General features: G+C 49.9%; 1 long non-coding RNA gene across 1 annotated transcript; it reads right to left on the bottom strand.

Annotated features, from left to right (window-relative positions):
- Positions 1-7147: 7147 nt before the first annotated feature.
- Positions 7148-21387, bottom strand: LOC121834473. The gene is made up of 3 exons (XR_006077238.1): positions 21217-21387; positions 18165-18167; positions 7148-7157 (listed from the first exon to the last, which is right to left on the bottom strand). It is a non-coding gene; the product is annotated as an uncharacterized LOC121834473 (long non-coding RNA).
- Positions 21388-22090: the final 703 nt, after the last annotated feature.

Genomic DNA, 22090 nt, shown 5'->3' with positions numbered 1-22090 from the left:
TGGACTTCTAAGTAATTTTTTTTTAAGAGCACTACTCAAAAATTGTTTTAATGTTTATGGTTGGATATTAGCTAACTGCTAACGATAAATAGAAAACCTTATATAGGCTAAAATTCTGCTCAGCAGAGCGCCTGTGCGAAGTCCCGTTCAAAACGCTCATAGCACGAGATTCGAGTCTTAATAGCGGCCATACAAACAATATATTACGATTTCTGTTGGTAGTTCCTGATAGACTACTATATTAACTAATTGTGAATAAAAAATGAAAAAAAATAAAGAGTGGGTTTTTTTAGAAAATCGACTCCAAACTTGCTAGTTTTTCGAAATATTCGTTTTTCAGGCACATGTAGCGCATTATATACTTGTGGCAAAATATTGAAATTATACTCAAAATAAAGAGCATAATTGGTGCTTTACGGTGATATAAAGATCATAAAAATATGTTGATGAGGTCACACAGCACAGCTTGCTGAACTTCGTCCAATATCGTCACAGAGAGGCGGTTTGACAAATAAAAAAAAAATCATTAAGAATGTTATGACCTAGACGCTTAATTAGCGTGAAAAAGCCTATGTCTAGAGTGTTCCCAAAAAGTTATATTGATGTAGCGTAAAAAGTAGGGTAAAAGGATGGAGTGAAATATGGCACGTCCGATAGGCTGGAAAAACATCAATTTCCACCTTGACCGCTTCGACGGTCCATAACTTGAGAACAAAAAATCCGACGACATAACCGTTCGCGTCTTCTTTTATTATAGGAATTGCCCCAAAACATATATTTTTTTCGTCAAAATTAAAAATTCGACCCTAAATCCGTGCCTGAGTTGAGATGAAATCACCCATATACATATATATATATATATATATATATATATACTTATTGGAAGTTTAACGTATAGACGCATAATTTACACACTAATTCACATTCACAAGCGCTTTCATTCGAACTCTGTGGCTCCCTAGTGCTTGCAATAGCGTCTTGGTGAGCTATTGCAAGCTTGCCACCCTTTGCAGGCTGTAAAGCTCTGGCTTGCACAGCTCTAGCAGGTCGCACGTTGCTCACTGGCTACCTCAAGAAGCATAGGTGCTGCATGAGTCGCGCCACACTGTAAGGCCATATATTGTCGGGTCACAGCACCTGCGACCTTTCGTCACTGCACTCAGCTATGGTATGGCGGCATGGTCGGGACATGAGGCAGGGGTACAACTTGGGAATACTATCGTCATCACATTTGAAACACATTTTTATTACTTCTGTGTGGCATTGGCAGCATTTTGAGGGCAAGGAAGCATGCAGCAGCGAGAGCAAGAAAAATAAAATTGAAAACCGCTCTCACCAAAGAACCTATTACGAGCATTAGGAAGCCATGGGGTGTAATTAAAACGTTTCTAAAGGTGAATTAACGGATAAATTATGCGCTTTGCCTCAAAAATAAAAAAAAACAATTCAAATATAATTAATAACGATAAAGATATGTACCAGGACGACTTAAACCAGAACTCCACAGCCTGCAAGTTTGAAATTTGACACTTAAACCACTCAGCCACCACCCAATATTATTTCCAGGTCGTTTATCGAGGTATATGAATTTCGTTTGCAGCAGTCGGCTGCAAGACAGATTGCCCTATTTTTATTTATTTGACTATTCCCACCAAATATGCGAAATGACCAAGAATAGAGCCTCATTTGTCGGCGAAGGCACTGTGCTTGCATCAAGGCAAGCTAGCCTGGCTTGCTGGGCTTATATCTTGTTTCACCACCCGTGCAGGATTCTGTTGACACTCATCAAAAGAAAAACAAAGTGACTAAGTATGCTTTGTTCTGGTGTGCAGGTATCCTTGGCAGTAGACTCTGCAAAATGAGGCAAAATATATATTATACTCTTTTAGCAAATATGCATTATTTTAGCAAGATGAGCTACACTATTTGACTATGGTGAAACAGAGAACGAGCCTCTCCACCTGGGTCTGTTTTCATCTCTCGCAGACACGAGTTCCTGCTTTTGTGGTTTGTATCAGACTTTTGTGTCTCTGTCCGGCCAAAGCATCTGTGTTAGAATAAGACTAGGTTCTTTCGAATATATGCAGCCATTCTTGGCAGCAAGTGGCTGCCAATCTGGAACACGAGTTTGTTCTCGGTCATCAAGAGAAAGCATTTTCAAGGTGAGTTATTGCCTGCCTATATGAGTTTCAGCGTCAAGGATTGTAAAATCAAAGCCCGTTGGTTTGCCATCACAAAAATGTTGACTCGGAAGCGCGTAGGGAGGAAGCTTTATAAATGTATCTACCTGCCTCAGAAATTGCAACCAAAAATAAAAACGTCGCTTCCATTAAAAAAAAAGAAAAAAACATTGTTAGCTTGAGTTAACTCGGGAGCAGCACGGAGCAAACAAGCCACGGTACGAGTACATTTGGTTCAGGCTTTTGTAGAAATGGTCGATGACTCGGTGTATTCTAAAAATATATTTCCTTCTGAAAGTGTGGTGGCCGAATATTCGGGGATGAGCATTGAGTCGGGATGTTACGGTAAAAATTTCATCCACGTGCTGGGATTCATGTGCCGTGTCCCCTTAGCGAGGGGGAAAAGGCCTTCAAAAGTTTAGGTTCGCTACCGGGGTGCGTCAGTATTGACGTCTCATTTTACATCAGGCATGTTAATTTAAAACGCACTAGAAATGACATGGCTAAGATTCGTTTTTGGTGTAGGTCCTTTCAGCAAGTATATGCAGGATTGTGCGAAAGGCGTCATCCTTGGCATGGACTTTCTGCGTGAGTAAGGCGCCATGATCGACCTTGAAGCAAACAGGTTGACGCTGCCAAAGCCCGTACTACCTCCGGATATCCAAAACGACGCCAGCCACCATCCGAGTGATTGTGGGCCACGTCAACCTGCCACCGTGGTCGAAGTTTCTTGTACCCGTCGTGACCGACCCAGTCGCCCAAGGGGAAGATATTGTGGAAGGCGACGTCCAACTACTCATCGGGAGAGAAATGGGCATCGCAAGAGACGTAACAGTGTGGCAGGATGGGCGCACGGCGGTACTCGTGACGAACTTTTGAAAGGAGGTGGTGCTGTAGGACACGTAGAATAAGAACCGGAGCGCCGCCAAAATCGCCGCAAACACCAATGAGCCCTTCCAATCTCAGCCGTACAGTACACCGCCGCTGCAGCTCGACGTTAACCCCAACAGCTGAGGGACCTCCTCGCCGAGTACAGTCACTGCTTTGGGACGACGTCGAAAGTGTGTCCAACAACAGTTGCGAAACATCGCATCGTTAACAACGAGGATGCGCTCCCCGTGCATCGACGGCCGTACAATGTGTCCCTAAAAGAAAAAGAAACCAGTCATGAGCAAGTCCAACAAATGCTCAAAGACGACATCATTGAGCCCTCGAGCAGCCCCTGGGCCTCTCCAGTCGTACTCGTGAAAAGAAAAATAGAACGCTTCGATTCTCCGTAGAGTAGCGGCGGCTTAACGCTGTCACGAAGGAAGACGTGTATCCGCTCCCCCGCATCTACGACACACTGGACCGGCTGCACCACTCCAGATACCTCTTGTCGGTGGACCTGAAGAGTGGCTACTAACAAATCAGAGTTTAGGAACGGGACCGAGAGAAGACTGCCTTCGTCCCGCCGGATGGACTGTACGAGTTCAAGGTGATGGCGTTCGGATTTTTCAGGGCGCCGGCAACTTTCCAGCGTATCATGGACACCGCACTGGCAGGCCTCAAATGGCAGAGCTGTCTCGTCTACCTGGACGACAGCGTGGTGTTCTGGGAAATTTTTGACGAGCACTTGAGACGTCTTCATGCCGCTCTTCAAGCAATCAGGACGCCGGACTCACCCTCAAGCCGACGAAGTGCCTTTGTCCTAGATCACGTTGTGAGCAACGAAGGTGTCTGTCCTGACCCTGAGAAAACTCGCGCGTAGCGGCATTTTCACCGCCCACCAACAAGAAGGCCGTCTGAATATTTCTTATACTCTGTGCGTTCTACGCGTGGTTCGTTCGGGATTTCGACAGGCTTTCTGCGCCGTTCACGCACCTCACAAAAGACGACGTGAAGTTCTAATGAGGCGAAGAGCACCAACAGGCATTCGACGAGCTGAACTGGCGAATCCAGTTACCACCGGTTCTCGGCCTCTTCGACCAATCCGACGAAACGAAAGTTCTCACGGACGCCAGCAATACAGGGCTCGGAGCGGTGCTCGGAGCGGTGCTGGTCCATTCAACATGAGAGTGCAGAGCGCGTGATCGCATACGCTAGTCGGACGCCGTCGAACGCGGAACGCAATTACTCGACGACATAAAAGAAATGTCTGGCCGTTGTCTGCGCCATCACAAAAGCCCTCCCGTAGTCGTACGGGACCCCCTTTCGAGTGGTCACCGACCACCATACATTGTGCTGGTAAGCGAGCCTGAGGGACCCATCGGGACGCCTCGCTCGATGGAGGTTAGGGCTGCAAGAGTACGACGTGACCGTGTTCTACAAGTCAGGCCGAAAACACAGCGACGCCGACTGCCTGTCCAGATCCCCCGTCGAGTTAGCTACCGGCTGTGCCAGACGACGACGATCGCTTTCTTGGCGCAATGAGCGTTAACGGCATAGCAGCGCTCCAACAGGATAATCCTGAACTGCGCGCACTGATCCACCACTAGGAGGAACGAAGCGGAACGATTCAGCGAGCCTTTTCACGTGCCCCACCAACATTCACCGTCCGGCAAGATATTGTTCACAAAAAGAACTTGGGGTTTAGTAACTCGACGTGGCTTCTGATATTCCCTAACAGTCTTTGAGAAGATATCTACCAAGCCAGCCACCACGACCCGACATCAGGTCACCTTGGCTGCAGCGGGACTCTCGCAAGGATTAGAGGGAAGTAACACTGGCCAAGGGTTCCGAAGACGGTCCATCTATACACGCGATCGTGCCACGAGTGCGACGGAAGAAACCACAGGCGAAGCCGGCAGGCCTCCTGCAGCCGATCGCGCCAACGACTGCACCGTTCAGCAGATTGGAATGGTTCTTCTTGGACCTTTACCGCCGTCGACGCTAGAAAACCGCTGGATAATCGTGGCAACTGATTAAATCACCCGGTACGCCGAAGCGAATGTACTCCCGTCGGGAACCGCAAAGAAAGTAGCCAAGTTCTTTGATAAGTGTACCGTTTTCCGTCGCGGCGCTCTCCTAGTGCTGATTACAGACCGAGGCTTATCATTGATGGCGCAGACGACACAATGTTTACTTCGCCTGAGACACACCGACCACCGTCGAATAATGGAATACGACCCACAGACCAACGAGCTGACGAAGCGATTAACCAAGACCATCGCAGACATTATCTCTATGTAGGTGGACGTGGAACACAAGACGTGGGATGAGGTGTTGCTCTACGTCAGATTTGCGTACTAGAACACGATGGTTCAAAAAACCACTGGGATTACACCTTTTCAGCTGGTGCACGGCAGATAGGGGATGACGATGCTCGACGCCATACTGTCGTAAGACACGGCGGATGACGGCACCGACGACGCCCAGGTGGTCACCCAACAGGCTGAACAGGTACAACAGCTAGCCCACCTTTTGATAAAGGACCAACAACGTGTCGACGCTGACCGGTACAGCCTTCGTCGCCGCGACGTTGAGTTCCAGCCCGGATACAAGGTGTGGGTGTAGACGCCCATTTGCCGTAGCAGCCTCAGCGAGAAACTGTTAAAACGCTACTTTGAAACCTAGAAGTGCAGTCGCCGACGTGGGGGTTTGAAATACGAGGAGCACCCCGACGTAACCCGAGCATCGAACGCCGCCAGCCACGACCCGAAGTCGTCGACGTAGTTCGACTTAATCTGTTCTACGCGCGTTAGGATTGTGACACTGCGTCTTTATTATGTTTCCCCGTAATTTTTTTAGCCATTTTTGTTTTCCTTTTGCGTGGCGTGGGACTATGCGCTCAAAAAAAGGGGGGCGGTGGGAAATTCTGCGCGCAGGTCCCAGCAAGCAATACTCGGTCACGCACTTCTAGGAGATTGGTGTTCATTCTTGCTCGGTGCGTAACTTTTATAATTTCGTCTTTGTTTCTTGTTCTCAAAAATGCATGTTAATTCTCACCCAGAGCGCGCGACTCTCGAAGCTTCTTTGCCAGACATTCCAGATGCCGACACGCTCCAGATAAGATGCAACCTGCGACATTGTCGGGTCAGTCTCGCTTTCGCTTGCTGTTGCGCCGCCAAATCGCTCTACGCTTTTCTGCTGCCTGGACGCTCGTCTTTTTTTCTTGTCGGCTCAAGTTCGCCGATGAAACCTTTATTTCTAGTTCACTGTTCGACTTCTGGTCACCTTTAATCATGACGATATATTCGCTTGATCAATTTTTGATGTTTGCTTTCATATCGCAAAGCTTGTGAAAACTAGGTCATTACAAAAATGAAGTCGTTTGAGTGGGTGTACTCGCTGTAACCCTGTGCATGGAGCGGCCCAGCTTGTTTGATGCGCACGATTTCAGCTGTAACTGGCGGTCTGGAATATTAGAGCGTTTCCGCTATGCCGTTTACTCAGATGGCAGCGTGCAACAGGGACGGTTTAGAACCTGTAAACTCAATTAAAAAAAAAAAAAAACTCCACCTTTTGAAATTAGACCGACGACGCTGCGTTTATTAAGCGCCTGCACTGCGTAAGTATCTATTTCTTTTGTGTGTGTGTTGACTCGAGTGACTGTTTTCCGGGTGCGATGTTCCTCCTGTACATCAAGCGATAATGCGTCCTTGCTTGGCCAAATACAGCCCCATAGGAGCACAGGACTTTACAGGCAGTGCGTAAAGCAACAAAAAAGACGCAGAATGCGGCCATTTTTGTCGAGAACAGCGCAAAAGCCTTTCCTCCGCTTAGGCAGGCTGCTCTACAAGAAGGCCCAGAAAGGCGTGGGGGGATTGTAATTATAATAATATTTTTTTTCTGGTTAGACCTGTTTAATGTCTCCCCCTTTTGTTTCTAGCATAAACAAAACTCACAGTATATTATTACGTTTGGCAGCATGCAAAACCAAAGAAATTATGGCTTCATAAAAAGGATGCTAGAACTTTTACACACTCCACAAATTAAGAGCGAACGTGCTTACCACATAAACACGTGCCAGGCCTTACTTGAAAAAAAAAAGTTTGCCTTCCGACCACCTTATTTGTGTAGGCGTTTTTCGACGTCACCGCCGGCGTGGCACGCATTCAGCGTGAGTGCTTTTAGTGTTAGTGTCGTTTTTACCTGTAGTCTCGGGTATTATGTCATGTTCAATCTAAACCGGCTCGTTTGCGCCCTTACACTCACTTCATGAATGCTTTTTTTTTGGACTTCTTACAACCTTCTCCATTCTTGCTGCCTTCTGTCAAAGTTGTTTGAGGCACTTTTAACCAAAACTCACGGACATTTTTCTTTTTTATTTGCAAAATGTGAGGAATGCCTTCACCATTTGCTCACCTCAAAGCTAAGTGGGAGTGAAAATAGAAGAAAGTACAAAATGCAGGTGCAAAGTAGCCATGTAGCGGCGTTAAGGACCATACACAAGTTTGCGTTTTAGTGCTTTTGGCTGCATTGCATCAAGAAGTAGCCACGAGTGATTTGCACCTTTGAATTTAATTGCATTATAATGATAGCCACGAGTCGCCAGGTTTTCTGCGGTGTATATAAAACAAAGCAACTTATTTGCTTACGACACGGCATACGAGGTATATATTTCCTTGTTACCTACATTCGCAACGCAGTCTAATGCAATTGTTTGTATGGGTTGTTTATATGAGACTGCGAATTAGGGATGTTCTTCCACTCAACGAGCGATAATGCAAGAAAGCTAATTTTGGTAAGCAAGGTTGCGATTCAGTTTGCACATATATGGCTGTCCAGGTGTATTTAAACACGGCTGTTTTTCCCGGTTGGAAATATAGGTATATTAGAGTATTGAATGTTACTGCGAGTACATTAGGTGTTACATGCACAAATATGACTTGGCAGCAGCGACGGCACAGAGCTACCACGCTCACACCAGTCATCTTTGCAGATCGGCGATCCTGTTTTTGATAGTCCACTTCTGGTCTCGTCGGCATCTGCTCCGGATAGATTACGAGCCCAAGGTTCGGCCGTCTGCGTGACGACGCTGTTCTTCGAGCCAGCCTGCCATTGGACGGTGCCACAAGACGTCAGCCACTGCTCTCTACAAAAGAAGAACGCTTCTGATCTTCCAGACGGTCCTCGCGTCGACAGCTATAGTTCGGATTGAGATCGCCTTTCACGACATCCCGCCTTCGCACCGCCGCTTCCTTGATACGTTTTCGGGTGGTTCCCTGACCGTCGTTATGCGCCAGATCAACTGTTCGCAACACAAGCCTGGGAAATAGACATCCCTTGCCGACACCACAAGACGACCAACAGAACAGCGGCTTCTCCCACGTTCAGCCCCTGGGAGGACGGAGGGTATCCTCCGGCCTCCCATACTCATGCTCTCACCGGCGTCGCAATTTCGGGCTGCCGTTGCCATGGCTGCGCCCCCGATTGTGATTGCGGAAAACGACACCAGTGCGAACACAACGGCAGCCGGTCATCTCGACAACGGTCAACAACCTGCGGAAGCAGGGACAAGTGGCAAGCTCGTGGACGGCAGCAAAGGAAACAATGACAACTCAACTTCCAACGACACTTCTCACTCTGACATAACAACATCAGCCCCAGAGGACCAAGATGACGAGGACTTCATTTCTGTGAAGACAAGACGCAAACTGAAGCGCAAGATCGAGAGCGCCAGTGATGAGGAAAGCAGAAAGAAAGCCATCGTTTCACTCGGTCTGACGGTCATCTTCGCACCGCAAGACCCGACGATACTTGTGAACAAGCTCAACGGCCTCAAGGTCACGGAGGCTCTAAATAGTCACGCCCCTACCGAAGTTGGTGAAATTCGCTGCAACAAGAGATTCAACATACTCGCGGTGGACACACGAAACCAAGAATCCACAGCGTCCTTGCTGCAAATCAGGAGGCTCCTCGGCATTGCAGTGCGGGCATACGAGCCTCGGAATCTGAGCACTAACAGGGGGTAGAAGCTGAGCTAGTTGGTGGTACATATTACAACGGTTAAACCAGCTGAACTAAGAAATTAGGGAGAAAGGAGTAAAGACAGGTGATCGCTGGTTCCTCCGAAAGATTCCTCCGAAAGATTCCTCCGAAAAACCAGTATCCGAGATGGAACAAAAAAAAAATTCAAGTAGAAAGAAGAGAAGGTAGCCACAACGCCAGTAGACAAAGAGAGGAAAACGAAGAATCTTTATTAAATAGTAGGTAGTCCAGCGATCACCTGTCTTTACTCCTTTCTCCCCGATTTCGTAGTTCAGCTGGTTTAACCGTTGTAATATGTACCACCAAGTAGCTCAGCTTCTACCCCCTGTTAGTTATCTTTCTAGTTATCTGAGCACGCCTATTCTTAATCTCAACCTTCTGAAACCGGAGGCCTTATGCCTTTGTATTGCAACTTCCATCTGCCAAGCAAGACTGATCTCTCGGAGCATACAAAAGAAGATCCTCCTGGTTGAAGTCCAATCCTTCTTTGGAGGGGTAAAACCATCCCAGGGGCACGCTCAACGAGTGTCCAAGATCCTTAGATCCGAAAAATGGCGGCAAGTCCGCCTCCTCACCGATATTCTGCGAGCCAGGGGGGCTATGTTGCGCTTTTTGCACTCCCAGGAGACTAGGGAGAGGGAAGTGACGTCAACGACACAGCGAACGCAGATTGGGTGTTGATTTCGTTTTCTTCTGTCAACATCCAATCTGCGTTTGCTGTGTCGTTGACGTCACTTCCCTCTTCCTAGTCTCCTGGGAGTCCCAAAAGCGCAACATAGCACCCCAGGTGTCCTACCTACAACTGGTTTTCCAACCACATCGCAATGACCAGGTACACGACGGAGAACCTATGGATTCAAAGTTTCCTCCCGATTTGGCGTCACCTCTTAGCAGCACATCGACTAACCAAGGAACCTGAGAGGAAGCATCCGATTCAGGTGATCGGCAATGTAGAGATTTCCACAACAGCAAGATAGGTGCTGGAAAAAGGGCCTAAGTTCGCCATCGCTCCCAAGCTCGAGAGGGTGGATAACGTTGCTCTCGTAAGGAAGATAGCCGCCAAGGCCCCCCAAGAGAAAGGCCCTCAAATCATAGATGAGGGCATCCAAGCCTTTGAAAACCTAAAACACCAGGGCAGGGCAAAGGTGAGCTTCAGGATAGCTAGGTTCGACATTGTACATGTTCCTTTTTTTAGTACACGGAAGTGACGTCATCACGTCTGATTGGTTGCAAGCAAAAGTGACGTAATTTCCCTAGAAAAATGTGGGCGGAGTCGGCAAAACTGGGCGGAGTCGGCTACCGGACGTGACAACAAAATGACGTTTCGTTTTGTACCGAGTACGTTTCAAAAGGTACTTGCTCGGAACTAGGTGTCATTGGCAGCATGTTTTCGGCGGCGAGGCGTCATCGTCTCGTCAATTCGTCTTTTTCTTTAATATAGCTTTTTTTTTTTTCGCCAGAAAGGCTGTATCGGGAACACCGCGATGCATTCGAGCTCCCGGAGGAGATCTTTTGGAAGCAATACCGCCTGCCCAAGATCGTGGTGCGGTGGTTGTGCGACGAACTTCGCGAGGAACCGGAGGTGGTGAGAGTGCGTACCTCGTGGACGGTCATGACTGTGGAGCTTCAAGTGTTGTGTGCACTGCGCTTCTACGGCACGGGGAGCTTCCAAGGCATGGTGGCGAGCGACGAACGCGTAGCGCGGGACCAAAAGACAGTCAGCGTTGCGGTCCGCGCCGTGTCCGTCGCTATCGTGCGTCGTCTCGGGGTCCAGCGTGGCTGGATCCACTTGCCCGAGAAGCCGAGCGAGAGGTTCGACGCGGAGAAGGGCTTCAGGCTGTTCGGCAGGATACCCGGCGTCATCAGTTGCGTGGACGGGACCATGGTCTCCATCGTTGGCCCGTCCAAGAACGACCCCACCGTCACGAAGGCGGCGTACTGGTGCCGCAAGTACTTCTACGCCCTCAACGTGATGGTGGTAAGTACACCGGGCTCTGTATTACCACCCTTCAACAGCCACCGCCATTATTTCGGCATGTGCAGTGCTCCACTACATCTGCCTTGCATCGAGCGAGCCAGAACCGGAGTCAGACTCCGACCCTGAAGAGTCAGAGTTGGAGTCTGAGCCGAGCTCGGACGGTTCTGAGCCGAGCTCGGAGAGGTCAGCGTCGGCTCCCGAGAGGCTGGCTCCTGCCGGCCCTCCGGTCGGCCTTCCGGTCGGCCTCTTGGACAGGGGGAAGGCTCTGAGGCAGCGCCTTGTCGCCCGGTTCGGAACCCGCCGCAGACGTGCCCGTGCGGAGCGCCACACGCAAGGGGTCCGCCGCCACGACGGTAGTCCCGACCACCAGGGACTCCGTCGGGAAGCCCCTCAGCGCCCTCGCTGCGGTGGTGCCCAGCACGGACGCCGCCAGCGACAGGGAACTTCTCGCCACCACGACTGAGGTCCTGACCACCAAGGACCCCGTCACATTCTTGCCCTCAGTGAAGCCCTCCCCGCGGAAGCCGTAAAGTGCACACTTCGCTTCCTGCTCCACAGTCATGGCCGTCCACAAGCTACATACTCTCTTCAGCTCCTACAACTTGTGAAGTTCGTCCCACAGCCAGCGTGCTGCCTCCGGATACGTGTCGAGTGCATCGCGGTGAAATCGGTACAGCCTTTTTTTATTTTTATGAGCAGAAGGCAGGAGACGTAGTCGACAGTGACAGAAAAGGTTCGGAGGTTTAGTTGCCAGACCAACAGGTCATCTGGATTGCCCCTGCAAAGAACTCAGAAGTAATTTAGACTACCTCTAGAAAGAAATGCTTGCTTTTGCAGAGATTGCTTTCTTAGTTGCTGATTGAACCAGGGATATTGTTTTCATGGACATTGTTTCATTTTACAAATGCTTCAAAGCGTATTACCTTCTGCTCCATTTTATTATCTCTTTTATGGTACTTCATTAAAGTTAGGTGATTTTGTTATCTCAAGACAGTGCACATGTAGTTTGTTTTGAAAATTGCTTTATTTCTTAAAGAAAAACCTGTGACTTCATGAATAAAAGTGTGATAACATGGAATGTAATATTTCATTCTTGCAAGTAAAACTGAGCATCGACTGGAACCATGTAAGCAATTGGGCAATCTTAAGTATAGATCACAGATATCTTGTTGAACACTCTGGTCTTATTTGAGCAGAATAGTTAAAGTTCGAAAGGAAAAAAAAAATATATATATTCTCTGACTAGCATACCACCATATAAACACTGGACCGCTTTGAAAGAATTATCACAGATGTTGCGCCAAACATTCTTATTTGAGCACAGCAATAGCAAGTTCTCGAAAGATAAAAAAATTGTTTCTGACTAAAGCAGCCGTCACTCGCGCGCTCCCCGTTGGTTCCGCCGACCCCTCCGCTGCCCCCGGCACACCCGGCTCCTCGTGGTTCGACATTTTGGTTTGAAGAAGGCGCGTAGCGCACATCCCGCATAATATTAAAACAACTTTCTCTCCGATTCTTAAATGTATTGCAAAAGGGTACAAAAAAGCGGTTTGTTTTAACAACGCCCAAAAGGTTTTGATTGTTTTTCAATACTTTTACCTGTACTAGAACAGATGCGACGGCCAGCGACGCACAGGATTGGTTGCCGTTCCTTCGCTAAACGCAGGAACTGCTCCCCGCGTCGTAGTAAATCCTACCCCGTATCCCGCGCGTAGGGACGCCTCAGGGAATGCGTAGCTACTTCCGCTCGTCAGTGGTTGGCTCCGGACGTCGCTGAAACGGGTGACGGGTGTCAAGTTTGCGATGACGTAGCGGCGTCAAAGTGGGCAGAGCCGCCACGTGAGTGTTGCTAGGATACGCTCCTCCTTTGCATTACGTCACTTCCATGTACCTTTTCTCAAATGTCCAACCTAGCGATCCCGATCTACCATTCAAGAGTTACGAAGCAAAGACCTGAAACTGTGCGTCTCGGATAAAGAAGGAGGTTTTGTGGTTCTGGATTCAAACATCTATGAAGAAAAGGCCCAACAAGCGATCAAAAAGAATTTTATAAAAGTAGAAAATAAACGGGCAAAAGCAGCAAAAAGAACCATCATAGACCTGTTCGATCAAAATCAAGCCAGCCTTTGCACCAAGATCAAAGGAGCGGCAAATGGCCAGCTTTCGGTGTTTTTCTCCGCCAAAACTCACAAAGCAGGCATTCCTTTTCGGGCCATAGTCTCCGAGAGGACAACGTGGCAAGCATCCGTTTCAAGGTTTTTGGCACAACATCTCTCAAAAATACACGTAGAGGATCCATTCCGGATCCCCAACTCAGAGCAAGTAATAACTTATCTTGAAGAAAAAGGAAATAGTATAGTCTCGGGGTCTTCCTTGGACGTACAGGACATGTACTACTCCATCCCTCAAGCTAGGTTGTTGCACGTCCTCAGAAATACCATTGAAAATCAAGGCCTTGCGAAATTCCAAAATGGAGCAGGTGTTAGCGTTGACACCTTCTTGGAGGTTTTAAGGGTTTACCTCTCCGCAACGGTAGTGACTTACCAAGATCCGCACTTTGTCAAGAAGAGTGGAGTGTGCATCGGGTCAAAAGTGGCACCATATTCGTGCGACGTCTTTTTAGGCGCCTGTGGGGTTGCTATACAACAAGCTTTGAAAGATCCACGAGTTGCAGTTATTTTTCGGTATGTTGCTGACTTTCTTATTTTATGTACCACCCCAGTTGATGAAACATCAGACGGATGCCTTAACACCACTCTTAGGGATTTTCAAACAAATTGCATGGGCCTCACCTTTACATACGAGCTTCCCGCTGATAAGTCTATCAGGTTTCTGGATTTGGCCTTAGACTTCCAAAAGGAACACGTTTGTTGGAGATACGAAACGCGATCGGGGAAAGGGTTCCTTCCCTTTGACTCGGAACATTCAAAAAATGTAAAGCAAGGGGTCGCCACCACAGCTCTCACAGCTAGCCTCAGAAAAACATGTTCACATCAGATGGGACAAAGCTTCAAGACCCAAATCTCCAGACTCCATGAGGCCGGGTATCCGAGACCCTTCTTAGCGTCCATCTGTGAAAAACTCTGCCAAAACATCAAGAAATCCAGCCAAAAGAATGACTAACACACAAAAAAAGGTTCCTAGATCACCTTTCGCGGTGGTTCCGTATATTCATGGAGTCACACATAGATTGAAAAAGATCGCCACAAGGCAGGGCGTCAAAGTAGTGTGCTCGGAGCCAAACAAGGGATATGCCATGTGCCGGAAGGTTAATCTAGGGGAGGCCAACAACACCGGCACTTGCAACACCAAACATAAGAATAAGTACGTCCAATGCGAAAAGGAAGTAGTGTATAACATACCACTGTCATGTGGGCGTGTGTATATTGGACAAACGGGAAGGTGCGTGAACGATCGAGCACGTGAGCACGCAGCAAACATAAGAGCCCTAACAGGGCCGGGGCATTTAGCCGCTCATTGTCGAGCATGCACGTGCGAGGCCAAGCTCGACCTGGGTACCATACTAGCTCACCACAAAGACCAGCTCGCCCGTGAAATTCTTGAGGCCTTGGCCATAGAAGATAAAGAAGAAAATTGCGTTAGTAAACCCTCTATTGCGCTACAGGAAAGCGAAAAAAGATTCCTCCGGAAAACCAGTATCCGAGATGGAACAAAAAAAAAAATCAAGTAGAAAGAAGAGAAGGTATCCACAACGCCAGTAGACAAAGAGAGGAAAACGAAGAATCTTTAATAAATAGTTGGTAGTCCAGCGATCACCTGTCTTTACTCCTTTCTCCTTAATTTCATAGTTCAGCTGGTTTAACCGTTGTAATATCTGAACACTGCTGTGGGCATTATTCGGGACGTTGACGCAAGCATCTCGGAGAAAGTGTTGCTTCGGAACCTAAGCGCGAAGACGACGAAAATCACGCCGGTCCGTCGTTTTGCTGACGCAGAAACGGTTCGCGTCACTTTCGCTTCTGCGACTTTACCGGAACACGTTGATCGAACAGCGCAGTGCAGAAAGTGTGGCAAGTTCGGACACGTCAAGGCAGTTTGCACTCGCCCCGAGGTGTGCACCAGATGATCTGGCTCCCACGCGAGTGAAAGATACGAAGCCGAAAGGGCCAAGTGCGTGAACTGCAAGGGCGCACATGAGGAAACCTCGAAAGACTGTGTGATCTGGGAACAAGAACGAGCCGTAAACAGGTACAAAACAATTAACAAAGTAGACTTCAAAACTGCCCGAGCTGCCGTTCGAAGCCGCGGCCACCGCAACATCGAACACGACAACGTGATCGTTCTTCAGAACCGTTTCAATGACCTTTATGATGAGACGCAGGACCTCCCACCCGAGCAGAGCAACGCATCACAGAATGAAAGACGGAGCTCGCACCCTGCACGGCTTCCATCATCAAACCCTGAATCTGCCTCTCGGGAACAAGGTGTTTCGAGAGAACAGCGCGTGGAGCCTCCAAATAGCATTATAGAGCAAGGTACATCCCAACATTCATCGCAGCACACAGCACAGCGGAATTCATACAGTCATGCCTCCTTAATGCCTCTGCTCAAGCGCAATCACAGACAGCCAGCAACCGTAAAACCTCCCGAAGCGCGACTGGCAACGAACAACCCCAGCCTGATCTCCTCACTGGGAACCCTTGCACGAACTGTAATGCCAGTGGTCACGGAACATCTGAAGCCGTTTGACTCCCCTGTGGTGCGAGCGATTCTCCAAATAATCACGCTGGTTCAGCAATGGCTCTGCGATGGAGCTTGCTAGGCATCAAACTTCCACAAATGAGTTACCTACAGCACACGCAACGAGCACCACAGGTATCGTACTTCAAGAGCACGCTAGTGAACGACGTCTAGACTCTGTAGGAGAACTCTTTATGCATGAAATATACCGGGAATGCACTCTGCTCCAGTGGAACGTGCGCGGCGTACGAAACAAACTGTTTGATATACGGGACTTTGCAGAAAAGTATGAAACGCCCATTGATATCTTTATCGAATCAAATGCATCTTCAACGCTCCGCATCTCCGTATATGAGTGCCATCATTCCGTTCCTGATCGGGAAAAAAGTCGTATCACCGTGTGTGTGTGCACAGACATTTCAGTTGCCAGGAAAGAAGTCTCCCTTCACACTACAGCCGATTACGTGTGTCTAAAGCTTCAGTACAAAAACATATCTTCCACAGTCATCGCGATCTACATTCCGCCAAGAGTGAATTTCTCTGGCGAGGAAATTCAGGCCGTGCTCCAGGAAATTGATGGACCTTTTCTTCTCTGTGGCGAAGTCAACGCACACAACCCGCTGCGGGGCGGAGATAAACTTGATGCGAGAGGAAGACTCCTAGAAGACATTTTCAGCTATTGGAACATGAGGTCCTTAATGATGGAACATACACTTTTCCTCGGGGAGAGCTCAAGAGCGCCATTGATATCTCTGCAGTTTCTGAGGACTTCCGTCTTCCCGTCCGATGGATGACAGATCTTGACACCAGGAGCAGTGACCACCTGCCTCTACTCATCTCTCGACGGCTTTGGAGGAAGAAGGCAGAACCGGACAATCCCATATACAGACTGGAGTCGTTTCAGAAACGAAACAGAGTCAGCATATAAAAATGGTGCAGGAGATACAGACATCACTGCCTGCATAACATCATCATTGACATCCAGCACGAAACTGGTGAAACACCCCGCCAAATACCTTGCGATCGACGCAGATTATGAGAAGTTGCGAGCGGTTCGACGTCGTGCTGAACGACGTGCCAGGCGAACTGGTAAAGGCGCGGACTGGGCGGAAGCACGACGAACCCTGGCGGTCGTACGACGACACTTAATTCGAGTCTCTATGCGACGTTGGAGAGGTATCTGCGGTTCAATGGACCCTCACAAGCCGTCAACGAGACTATGAAACGTGACCTGAGGGCTCAAGAAAACACCCAGTCAGGAGTTTCCCTTCCGAGCCTTGGCACTTTCAAAAGGAATCACTGAGCGTGCTGCAGCTAGTGCTTTCTAACAGCCAGCTCCAGCAGCGGCGCCCCGCGAGCGAATTGTCACACGAGAAAACCACTGAAGCCGCCGTGCTACCGGAGCTAGACGAAGTTTTACCATGAGGGAACTCAAAAGTGCTCTACAGGAGTGTTCCCAGCACACCTCTCCAGGCCCGGATAGTGTTCCATACAAAACGCTAGCCAATCTGGGACCCCTTGCGCTCGGTGCCCTCCTGCAACACTACAACGTCAGATGGAACACAGGACAGCTTCCAGAGTCATGGAAGAAGTCTCGCCTCGTTCCCATCCTGAAAGCAGGAAAATCGCCTCTGTCGCTTGAGTCATACCGCCCATTGCGCTCTCCAGCTGCATTGGGAAGTTGATGGAGCGTATGATACTAAACCGTCTACTCTGGTACCTCAAAAATACAGGGGTCTTCCCCGAGTGCATGTCGGGGTTTCGTCGTAGCCGTTCTGCCATTGACGGCGTCGTGGACTTAGTCTGAGATGTTGAACAGCATCGGAGCGGTCGTCTCTCCACGGTAGCTGTGTTTCTGGACATAAAGGCTGCTTTCGACAGCGTGGAACACTCAGCAAAAACTCACGTCCCTCATTAAACTCCGCGTACGTGGTCGAATCTACAACTGGAACTTGGACTACCTTCAAGGACGCACAATTTACCTAACCACGACAGAAGGTAACAGTGACTGTTTCTTCGTAACTGCCGGCGATCCACAAGGGGGCTTCTTGAGCCCCACGCTCTTTAACGTCGTCCTGGCCCACCTGCCGCAGGAACTTTCAGAGCATGTAAAGATGTCGATGTATGCCGACAATCTGTGTATCTGGTCTTCGGGCCCGAACCGCGCAGTAATCTGTGGAAGACTCCAGAGAGCACTCAGCAGAATTGAAAGATACTTGAACTGCAGAGGCCTATACCTTTCGCCCAGCGAATGCGTCGCTATGGCTTTCACCAGGCGAAGTTGCAAACGCTTTCTCATACACATAGGAGAGCAAATTATCCCCTACGTCAACAAGCATACCTTTCTTGGAATAGTTATCGACAGGCGGCTCACGCGGGCACCTGAAATGAACAGACTTCGATGCAAGGTGTGGGAGCGAGGGCCGGCCACCACCACCAGAGGCCGCTACGACCACCCAGATAACATCTGGGCCGCGCAAACGTCCGGCCGCGCAAGTGCATAAAAGAGGGGGACACGCCCACAGTAGGGGAGACGGACCGTGGCCTCGGAGGCGTGCAGTTCGAACGCTCCGGCAATGTTTTACGTTGATACTAACAATCCATTCCCGTTACTTTAATAAATGTAGTTTCGCGTTTTGGAAACCCCGGCTCCGTGTTGTTCCTCCCGGATGGGCACGCAGCAAGGCAACCCCACCACATGGCGCCCAACGTGCTTTTGCTGCCCGTCTGTCGGAACGACACGGGGCTGGGTTTCTTCTCTCGGTAAGTTTTTTTCAACAGCGGTGTTTCTTTTCCAAGTAGTGCTGGTATTCGCGTCAGCGCGAGTGCTCGCTGAATTGGAGCCGCAAAACATTGCTTAGTCACACGGGGGCGTGTTTATCGCTCTGGGGGCGTGTTAATTTTTCTCGAGTGGAGTATACCGCCTGTTGCCGCACACGTTTTCTTGTCTGCCTGGCGTTTCTGTTTTTTTTCCGCCACGTCTCCCACACTACGGTCTGAGACGAAGGATGGCGAAAAGCCTGGAGCAAGCATGGATCCCGGAGCAGGCGCGGCGCATGCGCAGGCCGAATTGCTACTGAAGGTGGCAGCCATGTGTGAAGCGGTCACACAGCGTCTCGCCGTGCAGCAGTCACGTGAGCCGGAGCTGCGTCCCCAGCTGACGGTGCCGGTGCACACTAGCTACAACGACGTCAAGTCAGTCGCCGACATTCTGGGTGAGCTTGACGTCTACAAAGCCGCCTCAGGCGCCTCGGAATCCCTCGTGATAAGCAGAATACTCCCACTCGCTCTAAAGTCTAGCGCTGCGTGCTGGTTAAGGCTGCAACCTACGTTCACCAGCCTAGCGGAGTTCAAGCGGCAATTCCGAGCCGAGTTCCTGCCACCTGGTTACGAGTTACAAATCTTGAAGGAACTCGAGTCCCGAACGCAACATCCGAACGAAAGCCTGGTTCAGTATGTTCGCGCATTGCAGGAACTCACACGAAGGGCACAACCTAATGCCTTCGAGTCGGAGATTATAGCTCAGGTCCTCAGACAATGTTACCCAAAGTACCACGTGTAGCTACACGGCCGCACCTTTAAGACCATTGAAGAGCTAGCCCGGCATGCCCGCAGCACAGAGGAGATCTTCCTCGCTCAGAAGAGCTATCTGCCACCGCCTTTGGCCGCAAACTCTCTCGAACCCGCATGTGCTTGGCAGGGCCCCGAGGTTATCCCGGCGCTAAGACCTCCACGGGACTGGCACAGAGTGCCCAATCAAAGCAGCCGGAGGCGCTGCAGTTTTGGTTCAATGCAGGGCCACTGGAGGACGTGAAGAGCGCCCTGGTGCCGGCGACTCAAGCAGGTATTCGGACCAATGCCACAACTGTGGACAGCGCGGCCACCTCCAAAGAGAGTGCCCAAATAGAAACCCGAGGCAGAACGAAACAAATGGCGGAAGGGCTGGAAGTGAGCGGAGGGATTGTAGAAATCCGGTCAACCCTCGCGCGCCTATGGGCCGTGAAAATCCGGAAGGTCACGTGCCATCCCAATCGGGAACTATTACGGCCGGCGGCAATGAGCCCCACTGCAGAGCCGCCGATGGCCGCTATCAACGGCCGGGATCACGCACGCAGCGTCACTTGTTCCATCGGTATGTCGAATTCAGCCTAACAGCGAAATGATCGAGCCACGTATGACGATCACTTTGCTCGGTTTTCCTTTTGCCGCGCTCTTGGATACCGGGGCTGCTATCTCGCTTATAGGGGGCGCTGCCTATGAACTATGCAAAAATAAAAAAAATAACTTTTCGTTTGGCAGACACACGTCTGCAGTTAGCCTCCGGGTCAACAATATCGGCGGACGGAGCCGTAAGGCTTAAAATTTCATTCAATGAGAAGAAACGGCGTCAGCGCTTTCTGTATCTTCCGGGGCTCGCCGTACCCGTGATCTTGGGTCGAGATTTTATCGCAGGCGTAAGCAGGACGCTCGACTTCCCCGGTGGCGGCTATCGTCTGGGAAACCAGGCGGACCTGACTCCGTTCACCAGACGAGAGAACTGCATCGCTGGCCCAACCCTCCCAGCCCACTTCACAAAACCTGCAGCTGCCCTACCATCCGAAATCTCGGACACCCTTCAGAAGTGTCCGGGCACTGACCTCCAGAAGAGACAGCTGGAGGTCGTCCTGCGGCCGTTCTCTCCGATGTTCACGGAGCGACCAGGAAAGACAGACATCTTGCTGCATCAGATTGAAACCGGTAACGCACCGCCTCGGATGTGCAATCCACGCCCCATCAGCGTGCACAAAAGAGAACTCCTGGACGTGGCCCTTCAGGAGATGCTGGACACCGGCGCAGTACGTGAGTCAAAGAGCCCTTGGGCATTTCCTGTCGTTCTCGCTCCGAAAAAAGATGGAACTGCCAGACTCTGCGTAGATTACAGACGGCTGAACGAAGTGTCTGTACGGGAGAGCTACCCTTTTGCCAGCATTTCCTCTATAATGTACGCGCTCGGCAACGCGACGGTGTTCACCACATTGAATTGCAGCCGCGGATTCCTTCAGATCGAGGTGCATCCGTTAGACGTGGTGAAAACCGCTTTCATTTGCCACAGAGGGCTGTACGTGTTCACCCGCTTGCCTTTTGGCTTGTCCAACTCGCCAGCGAGCTTTCAACGTCTGATGGACGTTGTGCTCGGAAACGCAAAGCACGAATTCGCGATGGCATACATGGATGACGTTGTTGTTTTCTCGCGTACATTCGAGGAGCATCTTGAACACTTGACTATCGTGCTTGAGCGGATGCGGAACGCGGGCCTAACAATCAATCCGAGGAAAGTTCAACTGGCCGAGCCCAAAATTAAGCTCCTCGGATTTGTTGTCGATAGCCGCACACTCCGTCCCAACGAAGAAAAACTGCGCGCACTAACTGAGTACCCGCGCCCCCATGACGTGAATAGTTTAAAACGATATCTCGGAATGATTGCATTCTATAGGGATTTCATTCCTTACTGCTCCGAGATTTCTCAGCCGCTTAATCACCTCCTTCGAAAAGGCGTCAAATGGTGTTGGAGCGAACAACAACAAAGCGCATTCGCAGCATTATCAAAGGCAGTGACAGAGAACGCGTGTCTGCATCTTCCCGACCTAATCCAACCATTCGTTTTGCAGACAGATGCAAGCGATTGTGGCGTCGGAGCTGTTTTACTGCAGGAACATGATGGTATACTTCGCCCGGTTGCTTTCGCAAGTCAGACTCTCAATTCCGCACAGCGTAAGTACAGTGTTGCAGAAAGGGAATGCTTAGCCATAGTGTATGCGTTAAAGCGATTTGACATGTATTTGGATGGCGCAACATTCCAAATTCAATGTGATCATTTAGCGTTGTCATGGCTGAAAAGACTTCAGAACCCCGCTGGTCGCCTCGCTCGTTGGGCACTTACGCTGCAACAATACGATTACTCTATTGTATACAGGCCGGGTGCTACAAACCAAATTGCTGATGCACTTTCCCGCGCCCCCCTTCCTGAGAACCACGTGCAGGAATCCCCAGGGCTGGTCGCAGTCGTTAATACAACACAGGGACCACCTGACTCACGGTGGGGTACATTGGTCTCAAGAGAGGATCGTCTCAAGGCCCAGCATGACGATGGGTTGTGCCAACAAGTGACTGCCTGGCTGGCAGCGTCCGGCCCAGTCGACCGCCCAAGTGACACGGAGTTCGACTCCTACTTGATGAGCGACGACGGCCTCCTGCTGCGCTAGATCCCCCAGGCCGACGACGATCCGGATGGTTCAGCATTCCGGACCGTGATACCCCGCAAGCTACGTAAGCTTTTCAT

The sequence above is a fragment of the Ixodes scapularis genome, unplaced genomic scaffold (assembly GCF_016920785.2).
Source record: "Ixodes scapularis isolate PalLabHiFi unplaced genomic scaffold, ASM1692078v2 ptg001212l_1___fragment_1__unscaffolded, whole genome shotgun sequence".
Lineage (NCBI taxonomy): Eukaryota > Metazoa > Arthropoda > Arachnida > Ixodida > Ixodidae > Ixodes > Ixodes scapularis.
The sequence above is the reverse complement of the archived record's forward strand: the minus strand, read 5'-3'. Positions and strand labels throughout refer to the sequence as shown.